This window comes from Palaemon carinicauda, chromosome 23 (assembly GCF_036898095.1).
Source record: "Palaemon carinicauda isolate YSFRI2023 chromosome 23, ASM3689809v2, whole genome shotgun sequence".
Lineage (NCBI taxonomy): Eukaryota > Metazoa > Arthropoda > Malacostraca > Decapoda > Palaemonidae > Palaemon > Palaemon carinicauda.
This window is the reverse complement of record NC_090747.1, coordinates 69,982,580-70,007,579: the sequence shown is the minus strand read 5'-3', so window position 1 is coordinate 70,007,579 and position 25,000 is coordinate 69,982,580.

Here is a 25,000-nt window from a genome sequence, read left to right as displayed (position 1 = left end):
TCTCAGATACATGTCAACGCACCCGCGAGACAACTACCCAGCTACCTACGCCCACCCATTATCCCCAAAATAAAAAAAAAAATAACCTCCTCTCACCGGCTATTCACGAACTTTCGAAAACACGTGGTAAAGAACATTCCAAAGCACATGTTCGGAAATTATCTCTCAAACATGATGCAATACATCATAAAATATAAAAAAAACATTACATAAGCCCTCGTTCCTATCTCATATGAATCCTACAACACTTTCAAATAGAGAACGTAAGACTTCATAGCAAACATACATGAAATAAAAAGTTAATTCTTTAAAAAAAATATGTTAAATTACGTATTTTAACTTGAATAAAGAATATAATGAAATTCACGACGAAAGTCTTACGTAATTTACATAAAATACTTACATCTACATGAGAGAGGCTCATTTTACTGGCTGGGTATCATCTCTTCAATGCACAAATGAAAACAATTTCTGAAATATAAATAAAATTATCAATAATCTACGATATTTTCTCTACACTAGACCAGCTTTGTATATATATATATATATATATATATATATATATATATATATATATATATATATATATATTCAGTATTAAGCTATATATTTATACAAAATTACGAGATGCATCTATTTATATTGCCGTTGTATAATAACGATAGCCAGACAAGTAGTAGTTTGGGATAAGGATTCCCTCTCAATACTCTTGACCACTCATCGACCTTTGGTAACTAGATTCTGGTGCTTATAAAGTAGCAAGTTGTTTCGGTAGATGATTGTTTCTTGCTAAAGCGAAATATTTTGTTAGGCTGATTTCTTTATTATTTCTATTTTTCTGTTTATTTTTCTTTTTAATTGATGGTTTTTGCTTCTAAATTAGAAAGTGTGTTATTTCCTCCACAATGGTGCTTGACGTTATTGCATCAACGTTATCTTTGTGAAGTAAAGCTTGATTCTTAATTCTATTAGACACCCAGAAAAATGTTAAAAAATCTCACCCTTTTTTTTTGGACAAATCAAATTTCTGTGTAGTAGATTACTATTTACATGTTTGATGATGACTGGTTACAACTCATCGTAACCTACTCAATCGTATTTCACCTCATGTCCGTCTCCTGATTTGGTTCTTAAATATGGGTTGCGCAATCTTTCGGAGAACCCCTCGCATGTTAATTCTCTCAAAGGCGAATTTTATTCCTTGTTTCTGTTTCACTTTTCTTAATAGACTCAGTGACCTTTCGTTATGAGGAGGTCGGTACGACGAAGGGAGAATTTTTAATGTAAAATATAGAAGCCAATTTTCGTTGTGCTCACCATTGTTGATCATGCCCAGCACACCAACTGATACGTCTGCCTCAGTTATTCTTTATTTAGGAAACTTAACTCTTACCTTATTCTCTAACTCCTTTCTGAAAACCAGTTGCACATGTTTTATGACCGCAGACGGCAGCAATATTATGTAGATGTCTTTATTCACTGTATCGTGAGTACAGACACTGTCTATCATGCACTTTATTTCTTTTCCATGGGTTTCCAATCTATTCTATTGATTTCCAGCCTTTTTCCATGAACGTCGAGTATATGGGATGAACTTTCAGTATTTTCCATGAAGATCTAATTAATTTCATGAACTTCCAATCTCTTCCATGACCTTCCGATCTATTCCATGAACTCAGTCTTTTCCATGACCGTCCAAAGTAGACTTTTCCATAGACTTCCAATATATTCCATGAACTTTCAGTCTTGCCCATGGTCTTCTAATTTCAAGGGTTTCTAGTCTTTTTCATGGAACTTCAAGCTTTTCATGAGCTTCTAGTCTTTCCCTGGCCGTTCTAATATACCCCCATGAACTTTCAATCTTCCAAGAACGTCCAGAATTTTCAATGGACCTATACAAGGTATTGCATAAGCTTCAAGAGTTTTCCAGGAAATTCCAGTCTATCTCATGAACTTCCGTTCTTTTTCATATATCTCAAATCTAGTCTGCGAATTATCAGTTTTTCCACTGGCTTTCTGATGTATTCTATGAACTTCAAACCTTTTCTATAGACTCCCAGTATTTTCCACTGACTCCAAGTCTTTTCCAAAAACTTTAATTCTTTTCCATGAACTTCCATTATGCTCCATAAACATACAGTCTTTTCCTTGAATTTCCAGTCTATTCTATGAATTTTCAGACCTCCCATCTATTTCATGAACCACCAGTCTTTTGCATGGACATCCAGTCTATTCCATTAACTGCTTGTCTCTTCCAAGGACTTGAGTATTTTTCATTAACTTCCAGAGTTTCCATGGTTCTCCAATCTATTCAAAGAACTTCCAGTCTTTTCCGTGGCTTTCCTCTCTATTTCACGAACTTCCACTCTTTTCCTGAACCTCCAGTCTCTTTTATAAAATGTCAGTCTTTTCCATGGATCTCCAATATATTCCATGAACTGCAAGCCATTTCCATATACCTCCAATCTTATTCCATGAACGTTTTGCCTATTCCATTGAACTCTCAGCAATTTCCTGAAGTTGAAGACATTTACATGGACTTCTATTTTTTTCATGAACTTTCAGTGTTTTCCATGTAAATCCAATCAAATCCATGTTTTTCAAGTCTCTTATGCTGACCTTCAATCTTTTTCATGGATCTCCAATTCAATCTAGTAAGTTCCTGTCTTTTTCGTGGACTTCCAATATTCCAAAAACGTCCAGGTTTTCCCATGAATTTCCAGTCTATCCTACGAATATACATTTTTTTTCTAAGACTTCCAATATATTCCATAAACTTCGAGTCTTTTTCATGGCCTGCCAGTCTATTTTTTGAACTTAGTGTCTTTTCTGTGGACTTACTATCTATTCCATTAACTTCCAGTCTATTCCTATAACTTCTAGTTGTTAACATTGACACCCAATCCATTACATGAACTTCCACTCTTTCCCTGCCCTTCTAATCTATTCCACGAACTTCCAATCTTTTCCATGATATCCATTTTCAGTCAGTTTCAGGAAATTCCAAATAGTTATATGAACTTCCAATCTTTTCCAAGCCTCCAGGTTTTTCCAATCTTCCAATATTTCCACGACTTCCGGGCCCAATTATATAGAGCTAGGAGAGTAAGAAAGACTAGTCACTAGTTATATAACTTTAGTTTAAAACGAAGGGGAAAATCAGTAGCATGTCCTCATTGGCTTATCCACTCATTTTCAACCAAGCTCTTTCCCACAACTGTATTTATTTATTGATTTTTGTCATTTAGATTGCATTGTACTATTCACTTATCTTCAGGTACGGTAAGTAAGAAAGCCATCTTGAAATGGTTTCTACGCTCAAGCTATGAACATCGAAAACTGCATTAATTTGCGTCTCATCTGAGAGAGAGAGAGAGAGAGAGAGAGAGAGAGAGAGAGAGAGAGAGAGAGAGAGAGAGAAATATTTTGTGATTGATTAGAGGATTTGAGACCGATATATTCATTGAGAGATAGGAAAACTGTTATAGAAAATAAAACACCCCACCCACTGTCCCAGCAACTGGAGGTTAGATTATCTAACTTCCTTGTGTACACCTACGGCACCAAAAACGGCACGGAAAGGTGGGTGCGGCTGACCTTACTTGGAATCGCCCGCATGCGTGCATATTGAACCTTTGACCCCTACGGCAAACGATCGCCTAATCAAAACTGTTAGTAAAACAATTAGCTTTCTCTGGTCGCCGGTAACCGAAAAGCGTGAACTCTCCTGCCATATCCTCTTCCCCCCTTAGCCTTTCCCCTTTGCTTGCTCAACAGCTTGTTACGTCCCCTGATTATGCTTGCTAAACGTCACAGAACCATCTGGTGCGATCAGTCAAACGCCATGAAGTGCCCTGATGGTTATTCGCCTGTTAACTCTTCAGGGGCTGTTGGGCGCCTCCCCCTCCCTCTTTCAAACTGACGGGCAGAATGTCAGTCAGTTATTAGACTTGTAATTGATCGTAGGGGGGAGGGGGGTAATTAAAGTCCAGCAGCATCCCGCGGTTAATTTCTATCCTTAGCGGGTGATTGCATTGGTTGCTAATTACTTTATAACCGGGAATCGATAAGGAGAAATTCAGTGGTCGGCCAGACTCCAGTGCCCTACCCCACACCGCTTATCTTCATTACTATAATTGTTATTGCTGTGAGTGTATTAGTAGCAGTAATAGTGGAGGCTGTTAGGTAGAGCTAGAATTAGTGGTAGTAAAGGTCCTAGTATTAGTAGAGTAATTTCAGTCAAAACACCGACAATTCTAGATGCGGAGTGAAGCACTGCGTATATTGCAGCTAGAACTGTAAAGAGAATATTAGTGTTTAATTTATGGTTAATTGCTATTATGTACACATAGTTCAAAAGTAAAGGTGCAAGATATAGTTATTTTAATAACTGATGTCGGCTGGTCATATTGCTAAAAGATAATTTAATTATGATACTACATCGAAAAAAGCAATAAAATAAAATTTAGATCAAGAACATAGACTGTAGTGTTCTTGGGAATATGAAACATTTGGTGAAATACAGTATCAAATGAACATTAAAACAAATACAGCATTGTCATATTCTTGTATAGTTTACGTGAAAATAATCGCGTTTATATTACAATCATCCATACTTTTAGTGGTCCTTTTCAGTTTATTAAATCAGATGAAGAATGCTGCGTAAACTTTAGGTATTTCTAGTGGAATCTGTCACTTCATGAGGCCTATAAATATTTTTTCATTGAATAAAAATGAAAGTTATTATGGCTATGTTATGCTATATTGTATTACAGAATTGTTATGTAATACAGCATGACATTAAATTTTACGTGGCTCAGCTTCATGTTGGGAATTTTCTCGAGATGATAGAGAAAAATAGAAACATATATATATATATATATATATATATATATATATATATATATATATATATATATATATATACATATATACACACACACATATATATATATATATATATATATATATATATATATACATATATATATGCACACACACACACATATATATATATATATAGATATATGTGTGTATATATATATATATATACATATATATATATATATATATATATATATATATAAGTAATCTGTTTCCGGTAATAGAAGTGGCTAAAATGAATAAAGTAAATAGCTACTGCCCCCTTCAATCTACAATTGATGTACCTATGATAGAATCAGACCCTTGCGCAAAAGACTTCCACAAGCAATTTCAATTTTGCACCAGTCTATTTTGGCCATGATCCTTTGATCTTATTCCTATTTCATGTACTATAAGTATTTCTTGATTATAAATCCGTTTCACCTTAGTTTTCACCCACTTTTGGTCCTTCTTCCCTTCCAAGCGATCAGACCACCGCTTCGCACTCTCAATTCGCTTCCTAATATCTCTACATCTGTCCCCTTTCCAACCGATATGTTTCACTTACTGCTCTGCTGAACAGCTTCTATATTTTTCAATCCTATTTAACATGAACTCTTGTTTTTCCTTAAAGGAGAATTTGTTTTTCAATCCCTATTCTCTGGCGCCAACAATTCTCGATTTGGGTTGTGGTGGCCTATTGGTAACGTTTCTTTCTAGCGATCTGCCCGACTGGGGTTCGAGTCACGCCCAAGCTCGATAGATTTTTAGTGTCTGCAACCTCACTATTCTTGTTAACTAAGGATGTGGGATTTGGGGGGCCCTACAGGTCTACGTGATGAGTCATTAACAGCCATAACCTGGCCCTCCTTGGTCCTAGCTTTGTTGGAGAAAGGGCTTGGGCGCTAATCATATGTATATATGATCAGTCTTTGGGACATTGTCCTGCTAGCTTGGACATTGCCACTGTCCCTTGCCTCTGCCTTTCATGAAGGGCCTTTAAACTTTTAAAACATATTATTCTCTCTCTCTCTCTCTCTCTCTCTCTCTCTCTCTCTCTCTCTCTCTCTCTCTCTCTACACGTCTGCCTGCCTGTCTCTTCTTTAATTCCAACGGTTCTCATAACTTATTTGTCCTAATGTAGCAGGAGATTTCCAACGGTTCTCATAACTTATTTGTCCTAATGAAGCAAGAGATTAGAAGATAAAAATCTCCTGCTACATTAGGACAAATAAGTTATGAGAACCGTTGGCATTGAAGAAAGAGACAGGCAGACAGACGTAGAGAGAGAGAGAGAGAGGGGGTGGGGGGTGGGGGTGGAGCGATAATGACCTACATAATCATTAAAGGACCGAGAACATTTATACTTTCCCGTGTAGGCTTCTTCCCTCGGTATAAACCACTTTCATCACACAAAGTAACGATTGATCTTCGAAGCAGAAGAGGCACGACGCGACGTATTCAAATCGCTGCAATTTCACCTTTATGGGGGAATAAGTTAAGGGTCGGTTTCCTTCGCCGTGGGTTTGGTCCTTGGTGCGTGAAGCTCCCTCCTGTAGGAGGTAATACCACAATAGGATGTGGTTAAGGAGTAATTTTTCTCCCTACTCCTGTTTTTGACACCGAAAGGAACCGTCTTGCCGAGATATGGGTCGGAACAAGCATAGAAAGGAACACATGACAAACTCTCTCTCTCTCTCTCTCTCTCTCTCTCTCTCTCTCTCTCTCTCTCTCTCTCTCTCTCTCTCTCTCTCTCTCTCAAAATCAAATTTGTGTAGCACTAAGGTGCGATTTAGAACGTAATATGCCAGTCAGTATTATTATTATTATTATTATTATTATTATTATTATTTGCTAAGCTACAACCCTAGTTGGAAAAGCAGGATGCTATACGCCCGGGGGCCACAACAGGGTAAATAGCCCAGTGAGGATAGGAAACAAGGAAAAATAAAATATTTCAAGAACAGTAGCAACATTAAAATAAGTATTTCCTATATAAACTTTAAAAACTTTAACCAAAAAATAGGAAGAGAAATTAGATAGAATAGTGTGCCCGAGTGTACCCTCAAGCAAGAGAACTCCAACCCAAGACAGTGGAAGACCATGGTACAGAGGCTATGGCCCTACCAAAGACTAGAGAACAATGGTTTGATTTTGGAGTGTCCTTTTTAATGAAATTAGACACCGTGTGAGAAATAACCCCCCCCCCCCCTCTCTCTCTCTCTCTCTCTCTCTCTCTCTCTCTCTCTCTCTCTCTCTCTCTCTCTCTCTCTCTCTGAGGCGACCAATCCTCATTCAATTGAGGATCTTTCATCGGGTCCTCAGTGTGTCGAGTCGTTAGGAACTTGCGGTTACCGCAGGTGGGCGGTAAAGGAAATTAGAGTAGTTACTGATTCTTATGGTTTTACCCTGGAACGCCCTAAGAAAAAAAAATGTTCATGTCTAAAACCATAACGAGGATTATTTTTTTTTTCTTTTACTTCTAGATTAATTTAGTTCACTGTGCCTTAAGAAAGGTAAGGAAGATTATTTTTAGACGTTTTATGATTAGATATATTCATTTTCCTTTTATTTGTTATGGTAGATTTAAGTCTTCGCTTATATGTTTGAAAGGTATCTTGAATAATCTGAAATTAATTGTTTTTATTATTATTATTGTTATTATTATTATCATTATTATTATTATTATTTTCTTTTTTGAGTAATGCTAATCTTTTCCTTTGTTTGTTTTTCGCTTGATCCTTTCCGCCCACACGCAATGCATAATAATATCCCATTTATCGTTATAGATTATGAATGACCTATAAAAATAATTCTTCTTTTTTATTTTTTGAGAAGTAATTTTCTCATATATGTTTATTTTTCTCGTTTTTTTATTTCACCTTTTTTCCCCAGACAGAGGATGTAAGTTGGAAAGTAAAGGGATATGAAAATGAGTCATGAAAGGATTAAGGAAGAGTAAATACTATTAGCTTTCATATACCATCCTTCTTTATCTTATAAATATACATTTCCATTTGTTTTTAGGCTAAGAATCTCATTTATATGTATCTATGTGTATATATATACTTATGTATATGTATGCGTACATTTTGTATATCTATATCCGTATTTACTTTATTTTTTCATTTTTACTTAATTGGTGATATTGTTTTAGTTGTATTATTGCCCGAAGAGCTCTGCTCCACATGGGCTTGGACTGAGTCTTTTTTTTTTTTTAATCTTTTGTATGTAAATATTTTTTTCCAATAAACATTATTACTATTATTATTATTATTAGAAGATCCAGTGCTGACTGGGAATGGTGAAGAGGAACTGCAGAAGCCGGTAAGAAAGTTTGAAAGCGTCTGCAAAAGATGAAATTTGAGAGTAAATGTGATATAAAGTAAGATAGTAAGAGTAAACAGAAATTATGAAAATAGTGTTGAATCTCAGTATGAATCATAGAAGATTTAAATTAGCTGATTCCTCTTAGTATACAGAATCAAATAATGCTCTTGATGAAAAGCTGAAAAAAGAGATGATTCACAGAATAGTTATGGGATAAGAAAATAACTTTTTTCGATTATTTTTATTACTGTTCATTATGCTCATTTGTTTTTATCGCCATTGGGAACCCATCCTCTGCAGCGAACGAAACTTTGGGAAATTCAATGCCTCGAAGACATTTATCCTTGATGTCTTCCTTCCGTTCATTGCTCCTATAGAATAACATGTTTATTTTCATGGTATAGTATTTTACTTGAATTATGAAATTAAAAAAAAAAAGGTGAAATATACCGGCAATAATAATAATAATAATAATAATAATAATAATAATAATAATAATAATAATAATATAAGTCTAGATAATTGCATCATTCGAAAATAGCTCCAAATCAAACGTAGAAAACGTAGTTTAAAACCATTTCCCCTCTGTCTTTTTATACTTCATCTCTTTAGAATTTGATATCTCCTTTTGTGTTCCCAATATATTATGGCTTTAGTTTATGAATATACATCAAATACGAGTCAAAATTTATTCCTGGTCTTGATATTGATATTAGCAGTAAGACTATCACCGTTGTTGTTGTTGTTGTTGTTGTTGTTGTTGTTGTCAATGTTATTAGGGTTTTAATTATTACAATTATTACTACAATAATTCCATACATCAATAACAATAACCACTCATTATACTTAATTAGATGATTATTCTCACAGGTCCCTTTTTTTTAATAAATATAAATGAAAAGCTTAAAAAGTAAGCGTGCAGTATCCTCCTTGCTCATATCGGTGCGGTGTGACAGAGCGCGAGGGTTTCGCGTGTCAGGTGTTCGAAAACCAAGAATTTCCTGCAACAAAATACGAGAAAAGGAAAAGGGGCCAGGGGAGAGACCAACTTTCACTTCGTCCCACGAGATGTATGAAATGGATGAATGAGTCATTTGTTGCGTATATGACCAGTTGTGTTTGTGTGTATGTATTGAGTGTATATAGCCTATGTATGTGTGTATACATATAAGTGCATATATGAAATACATATAGATATATAAGTCACATGTACTTATATATAGGCCTACATGTAAATGCATACATACATACATACATACATACATACATACATACATACATACATACATACATGCATATATATATATATATATATATATATATATATATATATATATATATATATATATATATATATATATACACGTATAAATTAAGGAATTTCACTCTGGGTATTTATTCCCCAGGTTCAGTGAATTTGATATTAAAAACTGCTTAGGGCTCAATATTTTAATGCATGAAACTCATGTGATGGTGACTAATCTATCAGTGAATATGCGTAGAACTCATGGAATCTCTCTATGCTTAAAAAAAAGAAAAGACACTCGGAAAACTTTAAATGTATTTTGAATTTCGTGCTGTCTTGTCTATTTTACGTTACATCATGTGACTCTGTGTGTGTATGCATGCCTATGGACTCTCTCTTAATGTGGTGGTCATTAAACCTTAGTCGCAATCATTATCTTATTGTAAGAAGTAACCTCCAGTGACATGTTCCCAAGTTTAGTATTATCAGTATTAAAAAAGCCGTTATCCAAATGAATAAACTAGAACTGACATTAGTACGGTATCACCAAAAGATATCACACCTTTCGGTCACATTCCATAAATCTAGAAAGATTCCCAAATGTATTATACATAGAATTTCCATTGATATATGTCATTTATAATGATCCATCATATGAGATTTATCTCATAAATCAAGCAAGGTCTTCCCAAATTAAGTTTTTTTTTTATAGTTTATATATGAAATATATGTTTTGATTGTGGTACTGTTTTTAGTATATTCTATTAATTGTTAATTATTTATCATATCGTTTATTTATTTCTTTATTTCCTTTCCTCACTGGGTTGTTTTTCCCTGTTGGAACCCTTGTGCTTATAGCGTCTTGCTTTTCCAACTAGGGTTGTGGCTTAGGTAGTAATAATAATAATAATAATAATAATAATAATAATAATAATAATAATATAACCCTCAAATTATCCCTTTTGACCTAATGTTTTACCCGCCCATCCCAAATGCAAATTAAAAACCGGACGAAATTATAAGTTAATAAGAGGAGGTCCACATACTGTATGTCCCTCACTAAACCACATACTTCCTTTCTTCTCTTCTCTTCTTGTTGCTTTACATTTTTCCCCTTTTCTAAACACTTTTAGCAGGTTTTCCCTAAATGCATCTCAGTGGTGAATAGCCTTATAGTCCCCAGAGCCTAAATTTCTTGATTATACTTCTGCCTTAAAATCTTATTGAACATCTCTCCTTTCAGATTACTTTATTGCTGGGGAGGAGAAGCTGTTTAAATGGGTAGATGTTTACGGTATCAAGGCCTGATATCTCATGAGCAGCCCTTGTACTCTGTCTGTTAGTTTAGTTAAAAAAGGAACATTTAAGTTAGGATTCAAGTAGCTTGCTACGTCAAAGTCACTGTTGGATTGTATCTTGTTCTTCATCAGTGGTTTCAAGAGATGTAAGCTTCAGCTATTCGAAAATTACATCGATATCTTTTTTACGATCATATTGATTTTATTTTGATATTCTATAATTTCTTTAATACGTATTTGCATTCTTTTACGCATAATAACAAAGTAAAAACGTAACCAGTTTAAAAAAAAAAGTATACAATAACAATGAGGTCGCTGTCATGAGCCTTCTTTCCTTAGTATCTTAGTATCTTTAAACATTAATTTTTCCTTATTCGTGTGTGAGTTGAACCATTCTCTCAAATTCCCCCTTTTTCAAATACTCTCTGATCTCGTTCTATTAATTATTTTTTGCTTACCGTTAGGTCAGTGATATCACATGTCAAGGTGGCACTTTTTCGCAAGGTCTTCGAGTGGTGTAGAATTATTATTCCTTTTTTACGAATAATTTGTTTTTATTTCGTTTTGATTTTGTGAGAAAGCGGTTCTCTAGGATCTTCCAGATTACTGTTTATTACTTTGATTAAACTCTTTTCGTAAAGATGTTAAGCATTTCGATAAAATATTATTTCGTCTTTAATTCTGTTTGGTGGTAACGTATAGCTTTTAAATGAGCAAAATCTATCATACATTCACACACATACAATATATATATATATATATATATATATATATATATATATATATATATATATATATATATATATATATATATATATATATATGTGTGTGTGTGTGTGTGTGTGTGTTTATTTGCGTGTTATGAACATTGTGCCGTTCCACCTTATAGAAGGTTACCTTAAAGATGAATAACACCTTTATAGTCATATACAAGAGAAAGGAAATCATGGGTCACAGTAATATCACAGACACATGTGATTATGTTTCCATGAAAGTAATTTATACTAGCAATTAGACAAACAAATAAATCAAATTGATCAATGGACTACTAAGAAAAGACGGTTAGTGTGGATGTTTGTGCCACTAAGTAAAGAGAAAATAGTCATAGGAATATTGAAATAATAAACAAACTGACAGGAGTGACACGAAAGGTTAGTGTCTCGAGGAGTCTGTGGTTCTTTAGTAGGAAAGACATCGTGTTTATTTATCCGGTTCTTTCATGCGGGGAATATCAAACAGATTAAACATTCAATGATAATACATTGCTTTAAGCAATTTTTATATATACCATATTTACCAGAGCAAGGTTCATTTTTCTTACGCTACGGTCATTTGCCTTGTTTATTATTTATTGTATTTTGTAATATTGGAGGCTGGACTCGTATCTGTACCGGGCATCATGTCTGTAGCAACCCTACCACATATATTAGTAAGGAGAAATACGCCAATGTGGACACGAAACGGAATGATACAGATCTTGGTTCACCTTTGGTAGGTGCAAGAATAGCTCCAACACTTTTTTGAAGGTGCAATCAGCCAATGTGGACACATGACTTTATGATGCAACCTTTGGCTCATGTTAAGTATGCCCGTGGATAGCCCCAGATCTGCCAGCCATCATTGTAACCCGATGTAAATAGGCACCAGTTTCTGGTATGGTCCAGACTTGTTGAGAAACTGTAAGTTTGGGCCCTTTTTGGTGACACCCATCTCAGCGGATAGACAAGTACGATGGGAAAATATATGTGCGCATGTGTATGTGCGTGTATACATGAATTGCGGTATGTAACGGTGACAAGCACGAAGAGTTTCGAATGTCCTTCCAGAGTGAAAGAGAGTGAAGGGGGGACACAGTGTATAGGATGTGAGCATACATAAGCCTTTTGCTCCCAGGACAAAGGAAGAGAAAGTGCTCTGTTTATGGGAGGAGGAAAGGAGAAACGCTGGAAGGGAAAGTGATAGGATGACCGCGCTTGATTCTTTTCCTTAACCGGCGCTATTCTAATATTGTTTTATTTATTTATTTTACTGCTAGGATCTTCAGACATTACTTATCGAAGTTGTTTTTATTTGTTTAGTTTTGTCATGAAGGAACATTAAAGAAATCTCTTTGTGAAGCTAAAGGCATTCTAGACTGGTTTCTTATGAATGTGTTTTCATTTATGGTAATGATGATAATTATAAAAGAATTGATGTTTTCTTTGAAGGAATAATGGGTTTTTAAGTTAGATTTTTCCTTCATGGGGTTCGTATTCTACCATTTGTCTTTTATGCTATTATTATTATTATTATTATTATTATTATTATTATTATTATTATTATTATTATTTACCACAAGGAGTCATAGACACATTTGTCAATAAGCTTTCAGATTAAAATGGATTATCTATATTTCTCGTCGTTATCAGTCGAAACGACCACTATAAAGTTTAACCACACCTGTGTCACAGGTTACGGGACCAATTAGCCCAATTAACAAAAGGAAGTTCGTGTCTTCCTTGTAATTTACAGATAACCTAATCAAAGTTATGTCATTTTGTGGTTCAGGTGAAACCTCTCTCTCTCTCTCTCTCTCTCTCTCTCTCTCTCTCTCTCTCTCTCTGTGGCGCTTTCTGTAGCGTATAAGTGGCAAAGTTAAGATACTGCGTTCGAGTCTAGACTAGACGAGGAGTAGCAGACAGTCGCATTCACAGAAATTGAGATTGCCTTTTTCACTCAAGCAGCAAAATATGTGCAGCCCACCTAATTAATTGCAGACCTTTGGGTGGCACAGTTAGGATGAAGAGAAAAAGAGTTAAAAATAGAGGACAATAAACGAGTTTCTATATCTGACATAACACTTGTCTACCCTCAAAATGGGAAGGCCTCGACGAAGTAATACACATCATACAGTATAAGGGAGAAACAAGTCAAAAGGTAATCTTTCACTCACACACACACACATATATATACATATATATATATATATATATATATATATATATATATATATATATATATATATATATATATATATCAGTATATATATATATATACATATATATATATCAGTATATATATATACATATATATACATACATACATACATATATATATATATATATATATATATATATATATATATATATATATATATATACATACATACAAAATATGTATATATAGATTGAGACCCAATCAATTTCATAGCGTATTCACTCTATCTTAGGGGCCTATTGGAAACATCCTTATCCGGCGATCTACCGGGCTGGTGTTCCAGTTCCGCTCAAGCTCGATAATCTCCCTTAGTGTCTGCAACCTCATCCTCCTTGTGAACTAAGGATTGGGGGTTTGGGGGGAATCCTATAGGTCTACCTGCTGAGTCATCAGCAGCCATTACCTGGCCCTCAATGGTATTAGCTTGGGTTGAGGGAGGTCTTGGGTGCTGATCATATGCATGGTCAGTTTCTAGAACATTGTCCTGCTAGCTGGGGTATTGGCACTGTCCCTTGGCTCTCATATTCATGAGGCGCCTGTAAACCTTTAATGGAAATTAAATGTGCACTGAGTGCTTCTACAAAGGACGAGCTTCAAACCTATGCCTTTGAGATATATCATCATCATCATCATCAGCGTATGTACCGTGGGCTTCACAGACATTGTAAGCACGTTTTGGGGCAATAACTTTGTAACGAAAACTTGAATCAAAACGAGATTTTGCTAGTGTATTACATCCAGTGCAGTAATTTATAAGTGTATCATGAATCACTAGTTATAAAGGATAAAGACACTTGTCCCTTTACCAAGAAGCAAAAACTCAATTACCCAGAAATACATACGAACACAACAGTATGAAAAAATCCCCCTACCCTCTCCCTCCACCCCTTCTTCCTTCCCCCTCCTTTCTACCCTCAGTTACCGTCATCCACACTCTCTCTCTCTCTCTCTCTCTCTGTAACTTATTCTGAATATATGGTGAAGTAGCAGAACAATAGACAATGTGATTGATGGTTAAGCCACTGTTATTCTTGCGCTTTATCACCTCCTTTGCAATCATCATTTGGACTGAGGGCATTAGCCATATACTTTTATTACGAAGGTGAAGAAGAGATGGCCATCTCGGAACATAAATATACGGATGATTGCAGAAATGCATTTGTCACGCAACTTTCCCACCTTTTTAGCAAAGTGAAAGCCGCTAGTTGCCTTCAGATTGCTTTGAGTAGGTAACTGGTCATAGTTACATTATATGTGTTACAAATTAAAATTTAGTCATATAGTACAACTAACAGAGAGAGAGAGAGAGAGAGCGCGGATCAGGATTAACACATAAGTAAACTAGTTAAGTGGCAGGTAATAACGGAGTGGATCACTAGATATATACAATAGTAAACATTATTAGATAGATAGATAGATATAAAAATCATACAAAATAAGTTTAAGATGAAACAACTTTCAGAGATTAATCAAAAGTCATTCCTTTTTCAGTCCTAGTTATTCCTGAAAGGGATGTGTTCAAGTACTCTCTCTCTCTCTCTCTCTCTCTCTCTCTCTCTCTCTCTCTCTCTCTCTCTCTCTCTCTCTCTCTCTCTCTCTCTCTCTCAAAAAGTCCTTCCTTATTTTTAATTCAAGTTATTCATGAAAGGAGACTTAACTTAGGCCTACTCTTGGGAAAGTCTCTTTCTTTCATTAGTGTTCCTTTAAACTTTTTATTCCATTTATCAATGTATGCATTGAGAGAGAGAGAGAGAGAGAGAGAGAGAGAGAGAGAGAGAGAGAGAGAGAGAGAGAGAGAGAGAGAGGGTGGGGCCCTGGGTTTAGCCAGATTTTGGGTCTACATATACCCTTGATATCATTGAGCAACGTACAATAATCGTTTGCTTTTATGGAAGAGAATTTAGTTCGTTAAAGAGGATATATTTCTGTAATATTTGCATCATATTCGATATCAGAAATATTATCATGCAGAAGAAACAAATAATATATTAATAGGGTAATAAATCATGATATAAATTTTGCACTAAATATTTTGAAAGTTAAATGAATGACATCAACCTAAACGTTTCTCAAGCCATCCAATCTCTCCCCTTAGCTGTCCCACGTATACTTTATCTCGCTATTATTTTTATTACGTTTTGTGGAAAACAAATGTTTGGAAATTTTTACGCGGCTGTAAAGATATCTGGACTCAGACCAACTAACCTAGGTAAATTCAGAAGTCTTTCGCTATTATTGATAATGGTAATTTTTTTTTTTATTGAGAAACAGATATTTCATATAATTTATGGGAAACCGCTTGAAGAAGTCTGAAAATTGTATATTATTATTATTATTATTATTATTATTATTATTATTATTATTATTATTATTATTATTATTATTATTATAAATAAGCTACAACCCTAGTTGGAAAAGCAGGATGTTATAAGCCCAAGGGCTCCAACAGGGACAACTAGCCAAGTGAGGAAAGGAAATAATTGATTACGAAAGAAGTAATACTAAATTGAAACTAGAGAGGCAACATTTGCCGAGCAAATACAGCATATTTCCCTCCATCTCCCTGCCCATGTAACCATAGGCAGGCCCATATTAATCCTTTCCAGAAATGGATCCCGGATAGATTTACAAGAAATTTTGAAATGGGGTATACAAAAATTGTGAATAACGTCCTGTGGGCATATATTATAGGTATATCCATATCAAATTTCAGATCACGTGGTTTAAATAGGACATATGAGCAAAAACTGCAAATTTCTTATGAAAATATAGCCGAAAATCACTAAAATTAATCATTTTGAAGTGATGAATACGAAAAACGTGATTTACATCTTGTGGACATATATCCAAGGTACCCTGTTACGAAATGTCAGGTCATTTGGTGTAAATATGAGGGCACAGGAGTCGAAAATGTGATTTTTTTTTGGCCTAAAATTAACAAAAAAAGCAAAATTAACCATTATGAACAAACGTATACAGAAAATGTTAATGACACCCTATTGGTATTTATCTACGGCACCTTCGTACCAAATTCCAGGTCATTCGGTTATAATATCGGGGCATAGGACACCAAAATAACAAAATTTTGGCAAAAAAAAAAAAAAAAATTAAAGGGAAGTATAGAAAAAATTGATACGCACGTAGGCATTTTCCACTCGACCTTTGTGCAAAATTTCAGGTCATATAGCCTAGTAATGGCTGAGATAAATCGATTTGAAGATTTGACAGCAGAGGAGACGAAATATCAGGAAAAACGATATATTTCCCTTCCATGCCATGGAGTGAAATATAATAGAATATTTCTAGAACAGTAACAACATTAAAATAGATCTTTCATGTGAGCTTTTCAGTCGAGAAACATGCCAAGCACCATCCTGGGCCAAAGTCATTTAATTTTATTTTTCGCTGGTTTTATCATTATACATCACAGATCCGTTAAGAAACATGCTAATAGCACCCTCCAATGTGGTCTAATTATTGTCCAAACCCACCCTATTGTCACCGCTCTTGCAGATGTCGCTTGGACTACTTTCTTGAAGCGCCAGATATGGAACGTAGTTCGTGAAGTAGCATGACACCTCCAGACCCATCAGCTTCGCCATATACAGCAAAGAAGTAAAATACTTCCGGACAGATGAAAATAGTTTAAAGGAATACATTTCAAGACTAGAGGAAATTATAAGGGACAGACCATCAGAGAATAGAAGGAATGGACTTGATATTGAATTTAAATGAAAGAAGCCACAGAAGAGAAATTGTTAAAAGTATACAAAAGGAGAGTATTTTATTGAGGAAAAGATACACGAGGAACCCTGTATATGAATAATGGAATAAGAAAAGGAATAAAGGAAAGGAACTGCACTAGCCTCTTGGCTAATACAGTGGTAGCGTGTACGCCTAGCATTCGCATGGCAGCAGATCGATCCAAGCCCAGGGTCGTGAGTTTAAATATTTGCTGGGGAGGCCACTGCTGTGGTTGGGCACCACAGTGGGGGTTTAGGCTTGCCAGGCTGACGTTCTGGTGAGCATCTATTCTGATGAAACCGGTACTGAAACCAGACACTTAACCTTAGCCTTAAACGGAAAGAAAAGAAATATTATAATTTACAACATGAAAGAAAAGATAGATCACATAGAGGGAATTGAAGTAATAGAAAGTTTAATAAACTTGGGAATTAACCCAGACAGTAATAGAAACATTTAAAACTCAGAAAAGGGTTATGTTAGGACAAGCACAAACAACTAGCTAACTTAACGTTTCAGACAGAGAAAAGCTGTAATAAAGTTCTTATAGGAAAAGTATTGCATTGCCATCTATTTTGTATGGAACGACAATTATAAATTTTACAGAAACTGAAATAGAGAGACTACAAAGGAGAGAGAATGGGGTATATAGGAAAATATTAGGTGCCACTAAAAGTACGGGTAATACTACCTTAGGGGAGAGATAGTGGCATCTATGAAAACCAGGGTGGTGGATGGGAATCTGCAGTACGTAAGGGAAAAAAAAAAAAAAGACCGGGACATTCAAGAAAAAGAAGGAAGATGGTGGGAAATGACCAGAAAAGTGCCTACAAGAATTAAATGTGGATACAAGGTAGATAAGAAGAATGACCAAGTCAGAAATAAAATCTGAAATCAGAAAGTGGGACACTGGAAATTTGAAAGAAGAATTAGAACGTAAAGTGAGCTTAGAAATATACAGAAAGTGGAAAAAAGAAATTAAAGAAGAAACATATGACAATACATTTGCATCTGTGGTATTTTTAGAGCAAGTACTAATACGTTAAAACTAAACATTACAACTAGACATAATGGGGGGAGTGTAAACTACAATTTTTCTGAAAATGGGGAAGAGGATTTGATAATTTTTGATGTTTTGTCAGGCATGAAATAATTGAGTTTCAACAACTCCAAAAGGAAGACCTAAAGAAAACAATAGGATCATTTTTATTCAGGAAAGGAAATTTAGAAAAGAAAAAAGGAAATATTGAACCTGACGTGAAAAAAAAACAGTATAAAAGAAAAATATTCTCAGACTGGGATACGAGTCCCGCTCTAACTCGATAGTTTCTTTGGTCGCTGCAAAATCACCATCCTTTTGAGCTAAGGAGGGGGGGGGGGGGGTTGGTTTGGGGGAGCCTATAGGTCTATCTGCTGAGTCATCAGCAGCCATTGCCTGGCCCTCCTCGGTCCTAGCTCGGATGGAGAAGGGGCTTGGGCGCTGATCATATGTATATATGTTTAGTCTTTAGGTCATTGTCCTGCTTGATAGGTCAATGTCACTGCCCCTTGCCTGTGCCATTCATGTGCGGCCTTTGAACTGGACTATTAGAGGCGCCGTTGCAAAGGCTATGCCTCAACTCTAAGTCTGAAGTTCCTGAACCTGAACCCTATAGAATACTACTGTCAACCGACTCGATGAACACAACACGCACTTTTTACATTGTGATCGCATTACCGTCGGATTATTTCGCCAAATTCGTGATTAATATAAGTGCTGTGAAATAGTAAGATTATCAATATGACCGGAAAGCGTCGTGGTGTGTTTGGAAGCAAAAAAGAGAAGGGTAAACAGGTAATAACAGAGAAAAGCCAGCTGCCAGTGAGAGACAGTGATGGAAAGGTGGTGGTGTTTTTTTTTTTTCCTGATTACAAAAGTTCTTCAGAAAAAAGTGACGAAAATGTCGATGCGGGGATTCCTCCAATGATTGATATGTCAGACGATTCTATAGTAATCGAGGGGTGCGAAAAAGGTAATCATTTTGAAGGAAATGTAGAGGGTGATAAAGGGAAACTGAAGTGAACTTGTTGTTTGTGACAATTCCGCCATTAGTGTTGGTGAAGAAAGACCTACTTGAGTGTTATCGGTAAGAAAATGCGTGTGTGTGTTATTGTCGGTAAAGGGGATAGGGATTTTAAGTTCTGTGGTGATCCTGATTACATTGTAGGATTTGAAGAGGAGGCTACCCCTCCTCATAGGCCTAAGGCTCGTAGGCAAAGAATAAGGTGAAATTATAGTTTCGGTTGGGACTACATTTTCTAATAGAAAATACAGTTTTTCCTGAAGTTCATATTGTGTTTTCTCTGAATCTGACCTTTATTCTAACTGCAAATAAACTTTTCTCCCTTTAACACCCTCCCCCTCCCCAATCGACACAGTGGTAAACCCGGGTTTATAGTCGGGGAAAAGAGGAAAAAAAATTATTATTAACAACTTCTATAAAGGTAAAATTGAGTGAAACACTATTAACTATAGGGAAAAGGTTTTTCCCGTAATCAAGCTATTATCAATGGTTCACTTCAATTGAACTGCGCTCCCCAATCGGGGATATTTTTTTTAAAGAATTCTAATGTTTTTTGCTCCTCCGTGGCTCTCTTCATCTCACAAAAGAAAAAAAAATCACTGCTCCTATGTTCTGGCAACAGGTACATATTGAGCTGCACTTGCCAAACCTGCGGGTCATTATTTTGGGGATATTTTCAAAATCTGCTGATGGTTTTTCCTGCCCAGGTCATAGACCCTAAAATCCAATAAGAAATGCCTTATCTTATGCTTGGGATGTCGAAAGTTAGGGATTATCAGGGTCTTCTGGCAATTGTTGTTGCAGTAGAGGGTAGAGGGAACTCCCCTGTGGCAGTCATATACGAAGAAGTACAGCCATTATAGGAAATTAATGACATGCCTGATGATTATGTAGTTACAGTCAGTCTAGCAAGAAGTGGTACTTCTACGAACTTTGACCTATACTCTGTTCAGCAGCCAGTAATGTACGAGCAGGAACGGAAAATTGACAAGGATTAGTTGCAGGACTTAGCTGACCTAAGTCAGTATATTGGCTCTGTGGAGGGTGCATGGGTCCAAGATCTTGTCACATGTCAGAAGGACCTTTGCAGCTCGTAAGTAAAGAAGCCTGAATCATCATGCCAATCAAATCTATAACGTCTATGATTTTATTTGGTTTGATCCTTCTGCTCCTGGTCCCAGGGGTCAGTAGTTTTTCTGCTTACTGACCCATCGTTGATAACATTTGGCCTAGCGCTGGAATACTCCTAAGGACATTCATGAAACAGAGACGGCTGGATTATCTTCACACCCATGAGGCATCTGCTGCTGGTGAGTGCGAACACTATTTTTTCCCCTCATTCATTCATTCATTCATGATTTTCCATCGATGTTCATCATTGTGCAATTAAAGTCATCCATGTATTTGGTAGAAATTTTTTGAGGGTGCATCAGGGAGCTGACCCTTCTCATGATAATATTTTTTTACGTTTTACCGTTTATTGCATTTACTGTATTACTGTGCCGATTGTAATATTTTTTTTATCAATGTCTTTTAAATTCATTAATGTGGAAAATTTGTGGGCGCATTGTGCAACTGACTCCAGTAAACATTACTAAACATATTACCGACATATTTCATGCATAGTTAGGGTATCTAATACAACAAACATACATTTATAACTCATTTATTGGCTTTTAAAGGGGAAACTACGTTCAAATTTCGGGGGTTATGTTAGTTTTTCTCACAACTACCAAAAAACTACACATCGTATTGAAAATATTTTAGGTCAGCTGTATTGTGCATAAAATTTGTAACTATTAAAAAATGAAGCTCCTTGCTATTATATTTACCGAGTAATTCTCGATTAAGAATTGCCAATTTTCAATTGTGATTTCTGCAAGATTTTAAGAATGCGACTTGGCATATTTCTCGACTGGAACACTCAAATATAAAATATACAAACTTTAAAAAAACAAAGTACGAGAAATAAGTTAGAAGTGTGCCCGAGTGTACCCTCAAGCAAGAGAACTCAACCCAAGACAGTGAAAGACCATGGTACAGAGTTAATGGCATTACTCAAGACAAGAGAACAATGGTTTGATTTTGGAGTGTCTTTCTCTTAGAAGAGCTTCTTACCATACTAAAGAGTCTCTTCGACCCTTTGTAAGAGGAAAGTAGCGACTGAACAATTACGGTGCAGTAGTTAACCCCTTGAGCGAAGAAGAATTGTTTGGTAATTTCAGTGTTGCCATGTGTATGAGGACAGAGTAGACCCAACTATTCGGTGTATGTGTAGACAAAAGAAAAATAATCCGTAACGAGAGATACAGGTCCAATGTAGTATTGCCAGGCCAGTCAAACAACCCAATAACTCTCTAGCTGTAATATCTCAACGGGTGGTTGGTGCCCTGACCAACCTGATACCTAGAATAATAATAATAATAATAATAATAATAATAATAATTGCCTTGAAGTGACTGAAATTTTGTGGAAAGCCAAGCCAGTGATATGCAAATACATATGTTGGTGTTTAACAGATTTTGCTCTTTTAGGAAAGGGATAACATTATCATGATCACCATCATCATCATCATCATCATCATCATCAGTTTATTGAGATTGGTATTACTGTAGGTATATGAGTCGTGATATGACAATGAAACAGTATCCAACAGATCCAGTAGATGTGAGAACAAATCCCTCAGAAGAATATTTAAAGTTTAATGGAAGGACAGGATTAGAAATGAAACTGTAAGAGAGCTTACTCTGGTGTCATATGTGGATGAAATCATGGTGAGGGGTTGATGGAGGTGGTTTGGGCAATGCTCTTCACACTCTCCAAGAGAGATTAGTTCACCAAACTAGGCTCCAGTAACCACTAGAAGAGTTGGAAGACCCAGGCTTACATGGCTGAAGACCATGAAGCGTGAAATAGGAGTTGATGACTTTAGAAGATTTGATTTAAAAACTCAAGATAGAGACCACTGACGAAATCTAACCGAGGCCCTTTACGTCAATAGGTGTAGGAGGAGATTATTATTATTATTATTATTATTATTATTATTATTATTATTATTATTATTATTATTTGTTAGTCAGTCTACAGAGACTGGTGGTTTATAGTGTGGGGTTATGGGTTGCATCCAGCTCCCTTAGGAGTCCATCACTTTCCTCACAATATAATCTGTTTCAAGTAGCACGCTCTTTTTCACCAGTTCTGAAGCTGTATTGGCTCTTACCCCCTCGAGATTCCTTTTCAGTGACTTAGGTATGGTTCTTAGTGCTCCTATGAGTATTATTATTATTATTATTATTATTATTATTATTATTATTATTATTATTATTATTATTATTATTATTATTTTGATAGGAACCTTCACTTGAAAGCCAGCCTATATAAAAGACAATAAATATAGGTGACAAAATACAGCAGGTGTAGTAACCTATATACTCATCATCATCAATCCCGCCCACCTCTATCCGACCCACCCAGGGTAGAGGGGTGATTCTGGAACCACCAAAGCAAGGTCACTCGAATGACGAGTGTCTTGATCTTATTACCAATCAGGTTTTTACTTATTCTCTTTGTTTTATTTTTTATTCTATTGCATCCACATACACCTTATATTGTTTGTTTACCTGCTAAAGTTTTGGGCCGGCTCATTTTTGTCTGGGCGGATAAACATGTCCTTTATTTGTTGTCACCTTGTAATATTTTGCGTTACAAAATCAACTCTTAATCATTCCTTACATAAATTTTCTACATTGGAAATATATTTCATCCATTCATTACGAAAGGACATAATTGTTTCTCATAGAATTTAAAGTTTAATCATTGCAAATATTGTTCAATATACAGTATGTAGTGATGTCAAAATGTTTAATCAGTAAAAAACTATTTGAGGTAAATATCTCAAAGTCATGTTTTATGATAAAGGAAATATCATTGTTTGAGGGGCACTTTCCATACATTTTCCCGAGATAGTTTGAATGCAGTCTCCATCAAGGGATGTTTCAACTCTCACACGATATGTTTGAAAACTCCTATAGGAAACAACTACCCTTATAAAATGGAAAAAAGGTGAAGACAAAGATGTTTACGTGTATGAAGTTCCCTGTAACACTGTAATTTATTTACATATTCGGCAACGCCTCTTCCCTCTGCTGTTACAAATGATAATGCGAAGTAGAATTTAATTTTTGGTATATTTATTTACCAGGCGAATAGGAATATTGAAAATTAATGAAATAAATAATTGAGTATGCAAAACTGGAAGGATACTATAATTAAGTATGCAAAAGGAAAATAATACCTTGATAAATTACTTACGATGGAAAGGATACCTTAATTGAATATGCAAGAGGGAAATTATGATTTAATTCATTCTGTGAATGGAAAAATGCCTAAAAAACTATACCTGTAATTAATTGTGTTAGAGGAAAGGGTACCTAAATTGATTATGTAGAATAGAAAGGATATCTTAATTACGTATGCAAAATGGAAAGAATACCTTAATCAACTATAAAAAAGGGCAGGCTCCTTAATTAACTATACAAAGGGGAAAGGATTTCTTAATTTATTATGCAAGTGAGAAAGAATACCTTGATTGATTATACAAGGAGGAAAGGGTACCTTGATTAGTTATGTAAAATAAACATTATACCTTAATCTACTATAAGGATTGGAATGGAAAGAGCACCTTAATTATATATGTAAGGGGAAAAGGACACTTTATTCAATTATAAAAATGGAAATGATACATTATTAAGCTGTACAATAGGAACGGATACCTTAATTAATTATATAATATAGAAAAGTTACCTTAACTTATCATACAAAATGTAAAGGAATCCTTTATTAACTATTAAGAATGGAAAGGGTACCTTAATTTATCGAGTAAGAAGGAATGGATACCTTTATTAATTATATAAGTGAAAAAGGATAACTCAATTATGTAAAATGGAAAATATGCCTTAATTAGCTCTCCAAAATGGATTAGACTCATTGAATAACGAAGCAAAAAAGAAAGGATACATTAATTAGTTATTTAAGATGGAAATGACACATTAATTGATTATGTAAATTGGAAAGGATACCTTGGATTGCTATACAAAATTGAAAGGATGCCATAGTTATGCTAAAGAGAAAAGCTACCATTATTTCTTATCTAAAATGAAAAGAATCTTCTGGAAGATTTTTAAACGTTATTGATGCTGTCTGAGCAAAGATCTGGTAATTATTTTGTCTTTTTGGAAGCGTTTTAAACGTTTCAGATGCTTTCTGAGCAAGAGGGGAAGGAAGCCTTAATCAATTTTTTGAGAGGGAAATGTTATTATGATTACGTAAAAGGATACCTGGACAGTCACACCTTAGCTCCTGAAACACAGCAAAGTAGAAATGGTAGAAGGGTGTGGTATAACAGAGGTAGGAAACGATAAACCAATCATGGAAGAGGGAGGGTTAAAGAAATAGGTGAAAACGGAAGCACGGTCGGATTT